A 6,655-nucleotide genomic window follows, 5' to 3' on the forward strand; every position below is an offset into this window, starting at 1 on the left:
ATATATTATTTATTTATAGTAGGCGAATTGGCAACTGCCTACTGCTTAGCTTATTCATTCTCGAAAGTATCTGTCGGGGCGTAGCCTGTTTTATTTAAATCACTCATTGTCTTTTTACTGTTTTTTGTACTTTGCACTACTTGCGGCTAGTTCCAGGGGAGGTTGTACACTGAGCTCTCAAGCCCGAGGCCCCCCTTTATATAGGACCTGACCTGAAGACAGCTCTCAACATAAGTTGCTAAGGTTGCTAAGATGCTCAACCAGGGCTACACTGACGCACCTGTCAATACATTGGAACTAGTAGGCTTTGACTTATTAGTCAGGTGTCAGTCTAAACTACAAACTACACAATGCACTGACACCTGACAATTCTGAAAGCACCTGTCTTGGTTGATGGTCGGAGTTTATCGAACACTAGCACAGAGTCCCAGGCATCCGACGGTAGCCAGCCGTCTGACAGTGCGCTATCCTGCGGATCAAGTAGTGAGTTTCTCCAGCGGGGACACGAACGAAAAGGCCGAGGGCACGAAAAACCGGAGTATGTTAAGCGGTAAGTGCAAGGAATAGAAAAATCTAAATTAAACATGACTGAATATTCGGTCTGTTGAAAATAGGTTCAAAAATGATGTTGAATTTAGTGTGGAGAGTATTCCGAGCACGTCATCCGATGGAGCCATGATAGAGGCTTGCGGTATGGGAGGCTGCGAGGTTAAGTCCAGACCTCAACAACTCGAATTCGAATAGGAGCTGGAAATGGAGGAAAATGGACTGCGGCCACCTTTTGTGCTGGTCGTAACTTCTTCAGATTGTCCGAAGGATTATTGCCATCTACCTGAAAATTTCTTCGGCATTTTCCAGGATTATAGAAGCGTGGCAAGTCTCTCATTTAATGAAGTGGCTCCCGTAACGCAGTTCAATGGACGACTGTTCGTGGCAGCCGCTAATGAAGAATTTCAAATAATTATAAATTTTTGTTTAAAACAGTGCCAGTGCCTACGTGCACGCTGTAATTGTAAATTGGGGCAAACGTTTTAAATACTGTTTCTAGATGATCCAATTTCAATTTTCTGACTAGACGATACCTGTATATATTTTTTCTTATGGAATTTATATTTTGAAAAAAAAGTAAAAATTTCAGCAGACTAAATTTGTGTATATTATTGAAATTATATTTTCAATAGATTAAAAAATAGTTTTAATGTTCTCAAAGTGAGATTACATTTACATTTGAATTGATTACAATATTAAAATCCAATTCAAAAAGGGAAAATCCCCGGAAATTTTCATAAGCGTTATAGCGTCGACAAGCAAAAATGGCAACGATAATCACAGCTAAAAGTCATCAGCATAATAAACCCAAGTTTTTTTTTTTTTTCGTTTTAGCTAGCTCTCAACCAGGGCTCAGACAGTAATACCAAAAACTACAACAATATCATGCAAATTGAGAAAGGAGGGGGACATAAGGTTGGGGAATAGATATAGGCAAGAGGCGCAACAAAAGCTAAACGAAACATTTAAACATTTATAGCAACATATTTGATCACGTTTTCTCAATTATTGCCCTTGCGACCCTAATCAAATTTCACCTGATGGGAGTCGGAAAATTTAACCAAAAAACAAGTATGGACACACTGTGCACTGATTGCTATCCCACCCACCACTGGGCCGGGTTAGAGGTGGTCTAGTCCTGATGCGTTCGTGCGTGCTGGTAGAGGGAGTAGGAAAAGAAAAGGACACCAAATGGGGAAGTAAATATTTTGTTTTGATTACAGCTTGACGGTTGCTTTTTGGTTTTTGTAATATATATACCTCTGTTTGTATTTGGGGACCAACGCCTGTTGGTCTAGCCATTAAACTAATGCCAAGTGATTTGAGTTTTGCCTTTTACCTTAAAACGCGCACGCAACATTCTGTTGACACTTTAAAGAATCTGAGAACCTCAGGCTGAAGCTGGGTCTCAATTTTGGTTTTGGGCAAATAGCATGCCTGCCTGCTGGATGTCGCTGTCATATACATACATGCATACATATATGTATATTTTATATCAAACACACGTCATTAGAGAGACGAGCAAAGACGAGAGTCAGTCAGTTAGATTTCAATATTTTGCACCGCAAGAGATAAGGCAACAGCGAAATCGAACAAAAGCCCAGGCGTCTATGGAAGGTGGAATGGTGGATGTTAGAGGAACTGGGATTGGGGCATATGTGGTTGACTTGCATGTGCATGTAATTTACCTAAAGCTCGATCCATTCTGGCACAGAACCAACCAACCAGTCACCTTACCCCAAACATCGTTCTACTCACCATAGATATATGCGCCAGCTGACCTATTCCAGCAGTCAACCATAAATCCACACTGATGCTTTGGAATTATATCGCATATTTTTGGTTTCTATTCCACATTCCTTTTTCTGGCATGCCGCACACACCTACATACAGACATCCCCCCGAGAACGTGGGGGATGGGTACAGAAAGTGAGACAGAGACAGAGAGATAATGTGTGGTGTGTTTTTATGAAGCAGACAGAGATAGCTGCCATGCATGAGCATGGTTGTAGTATCTGCAGGCAGGCAATTTCTTCATCATCAAAACAGCTTCAGCTACGTTTACATATAACATCCCAGCTTCATGGCTACTGCATTTGTAAGTTTTGTTGTCTGATGATATGCATGGCGGCACACACACAGCAAGAAAGACAGTGATGGGGGTAGAGAGAGTCACAGTAAGAATTACCTTTCGTGCTTACCTTACAGGAAATTTTGTAACTTGTATAACCAGAGCAATAACAAAATTTAAAAACTTCTAATCACTTTGGTCACTGCATTGTACAACTACAGTGAATACTAGGAGTAACGCTTTTTCTTTTTTTCTCAAAATTCCTTGTAGAGATAAAACAAACATATGCATCTAGTTTATCAATTAGTGCTTTAGCTCCTTTTCACATAATCCTTCAGATTGATTGGCCGATGGGACAAAAACCAAATTAAATCCGCTAGAGGTAAAAAGTCAAAGAAAATTGCAAAAGAAATATAGAAAAAGAAATGATAGAAATAGTGGAGGGCCAAAGCATTAATTTTAATGCGAGATTTGACTGACTCTCTTTTGAATAAATTAACAAGTTTATGTACTTTCTCAATTGAGTAATTGTTTTATCCCTTGTTCAGTGTAGTCCCTGACAGACTTCTTCAGTATACATCATTTTGAAAGCGTTTTACCATTTTAAAACAACAAAAAGGAAGTTAATTCATGAATAAGTGAACCATTTCATTTACTCACTTTTTGAAATGTTCACTAACTCACTTGCTTAGTATACATATTCATAGATTTACTTATAAAAATTGATCATCACCACTTTAATTCAAGAACTTATTTAAAGTTTATTTATTGTGATAGTTGGTTTTAGAATTTATAACATTCTTTAACAATATTATATGAAGTGTCAGAAAAATAAACAAACGAGTCACTGATGTAATGTACAGGAATTTCAGTTATTTTAAAATTCAACTGATTTCTATTATTTAGTATTTTTGGTGTTGTTATCGATATTTACTAAAGTGGTGAGAATCGAAATTTAGGTAACCAGCTGAAAAAAGAGTGAACTAAGCGGCAACGCCACACAGCTGATCGGTTTGTTTTGCATTGCTTTACATTATTTTTCTATAAATGGAGTTTGGATAAAACAATAAGAAAAAGAAGGCAAAAGAGACTTATTGGACAGCGTGGTTTTTGGAAAAGTGTTCTTTCTTTCCTCCACGTGAATTCCAACTGATCGGACGTATTTGTCCAAAGTTATAAATAACCCAATAGGGGAGTACATCAAAACCCCTACGCGTCACAGTGGGCGATTTGGCTGATCTAGCGTAACGAAATACCAATTTTCAACATTTAAAATCATGCGAAATTTGATTTCCCTCCGATAGTAACATGTTCATTTAGCGAATCGGTAGCATCTATATAGATAATATGTATATCGTTTATCAGCCCTGAGCTCACAAACACAAAATATCGAAACACAGTTTTTCGTTGCACTTTACCCACGTGTTTACACCAATCTTAGATTGTTGAAAAAAAATTGTTTAATTCATTTTTAATCCAGGTTTTTATGTATTCCACAAAGTGAAAGTATGTATTTCAAGAATCTAAATGTTTTGTGACTTGTGAATATATGTTGTGTTGTTTAATTGTACTTTTAACCATCTGTCTCTCTAATATCCTATTGTTAACCAATTTCATCTTCTGTAGAATATAAAATTATGAGGCCGGTAAAAATTTTATTTTTGTGATATTATATTGTTCGTCCACTATGTGAATTGTCCAACATTAGCTGCCCTTTTTTTAGAAACCATGTCGGTCTGCAAGCGGCAACTTTTTATAGTATGGCATGAGGAAAAATAAGTATTCCGCACATGTCTTTTGTAGAATATAAAATTATGAGGCCGGTAAAAATTTTATTTTTGTGATATTATATTGTTCGTCCACTATGTGAATTGTCCAACATTAGCTGCCCCTTTTTTTAGAAACCATGTCGGTCTGCAAGCGGCAACTTTTTATAGTATGGCATGAGGAAAAATAAGTACATGTACACACATGTTTCGCACATGTCGACTACATTTTTTCTAATGTTCTCAAGAAATCGGACTGTAGTGAGCAGGACGACCATTCAATTTTGGATAAACTCAAAATTTTCCACACAAAATTGTCTGAAAAGCGGAAGAAAAGCAACAGAGATAAGAATCGATTGGAGAACAACAAAGCAGCCTGGCTCAACGACGATTTGGTTCTTCTGAGCCCTGAAGAAAAATTGGCTAAAGGGCGAAAACATGTAAATAAAAAAAAAAAAAAACCAGAGGGCTAGGGCTAACTTCGACCGCGTCAAAGTTCGTATAACCTTGCAACTTTTTTTTGGTAACTCTTTCCTTACCTATTAGCCATCAATGTGGAAGAACGTTTTATCTAAAAAGGCTTATGTTTGCGATAGAATGGCTTACAATCATAGGAAATAACCAAGACATTGATCAAAGCCACTGTTTTCCACCGATCGTGGAAAACGACTGATATAGTCACCCGATCTTTATCAAATTCGGCACAGTCTAGGGTTAACAACCCAGTCTTCTTAATAGTGACACTTTGTATATTGTCGTCACAGGTCACTGCGAGTTCAATTGGTCTAGTGGTGGCAAAAATCCACTGATTTTCGTGATACATGTCGTACCACACGAATGACCTGTTTGTGTGTTGTATTTGACAAGTTGATGATTTTGTATTTTTGAATAGCTGGAACTCACAGTTGCTATTAGCCGTAAACGTCGTTTGTTTATCAAAACAAATATATTGCTCGTTGTTGAGCTGATGGCATTGTTCCAAATCGGCTCTTGAGAGCCCAATGTATTGATTCTGTTCCTTGTTGACAGCAATGATGGGAATTTTAATGTTCATGATTACAATCCCAATTGCCAATTGCTGGAATGGGTACCAGGTTATACAGTTGCACTGCCTGCGTTGACACTAATGGAAATGTGATCTTAAATATTACATGATTGTTTGCGATTGTGCCTTGTGCCTTCATTAAGCCATATAATTGCAAGACGTCATTATCTGGAACTGGCAAATCCAAACCAAACGGAAGATATCTCTTCAGTTGGTTCAGATGTTCCCGAAGCTGGCCTGGTGATAGTAGTAACGGGCTTATTTTGCTATGATGGGCATCTGTAAATACTCGGGAAATTTCGGTTTGAATTCGTTGCAAATTCCCTGCAATAACTGTCATCTGAGTAGTTAGCGTGATATACCATTGCAATGCCTTTACCGCATTGTCCTGGACCTTGGTCATGTCGTTCATTTGTTGTTCCATTAGTTTCATCTGATTTTCAATCGTGGCTTCGTCTCGCTTAATGATATTTATCGTTGAATCAATTACAGATGTCTGATTTTGCAGCAAGTTCAATAAGTAATCTTCATTTGATTTAACCTTTCGTATGGTGCCTGACATCTCTGTTGCATACTTTGAGTCCAGCACACCAAATAAGCCGTTCGCAATGTTCCCAATTATATCTAACGGCGATCGTCGTTGGCGCTCTATGTGAAGGAGATCATTTCCTGTCCGTATCTCTGAGTTGACATGCTCGAAGTGCCTCTGCATTGCGGTGCATGCCTCTGGAACCATTCTTAACACGCATATTTCTCCAACCTTTACTACTCCGTCTGAAAATGTCTTCAGGTCGGCCCAATATGGTTCGAGATCGTAAAATGCCACAATAGTCCAGTCAGACATTGCCATCCTTCCTGTGCCTATACTTTCATAGTATATGCCTGGTTTGGGGTTGAATCGAGTTATATTAGTTCTTTGAGCAAATGCTATAGGAAGTAACAACAGCATTAGGCAGATCGTCATCGCCAACGGTGGCAGACCGATCGACAAACGTCTTTTTGTCTCTGGTTCTGCGGTGTCCTTGATACCAGGGTCTACTTGGGAATTCGATTCTGTGTCATCTGCCTCGATTTTACGTTTTGTCGCCGTTTCTCAAAGCAAGGGAGCCAATTTATGGATAGCCCGCTTGTAGGTGCCTTTGGCAGTTTTAACGTCTACCACGCGGACGTATCCATCCAGGCCTGGATATAATTTCACAATTCGTCCAATTGGCCATTGCAAAA

At 38.6% G+C, this 6,655-nt stretch overlaps 1 long non-coding RNA gene across 1 annotated transcript; it reads left to right on the forward strand.

Moving 5' to 3' along the window:
- Positions 1-259: 259 nt before the first annotated feature.
- LOC137579633 (uncharacterized) lies at positions 260-1,147 on the forward strand. The gene is made up of 2 exons (XR_011032870.1): positions 260-550; positions 615-1,147. It is a non-coding gene; the product is annotated as an uncharacterized lncRNA (long non-coding RNA).
- Positions 1,148-6,655: the final 5,508 nt, after the last annotated feature.

The sequence above is a fragment of the Drosophila tropicalis genome, unplaced genomic scaffold (assembly GCF_018151085.1).
Source record: "Drosophila tropicalis isolate 14030-0801.00 unplaced genomic scaffold, ASM1815108v1 contig_740, whole genome shotgun sequence".
NCBI lineage: Eukaryota > Metazoa > Arthropoda > Insecta > Diptera > Drosophilidae > Drosophila > Drosophila tropicalis.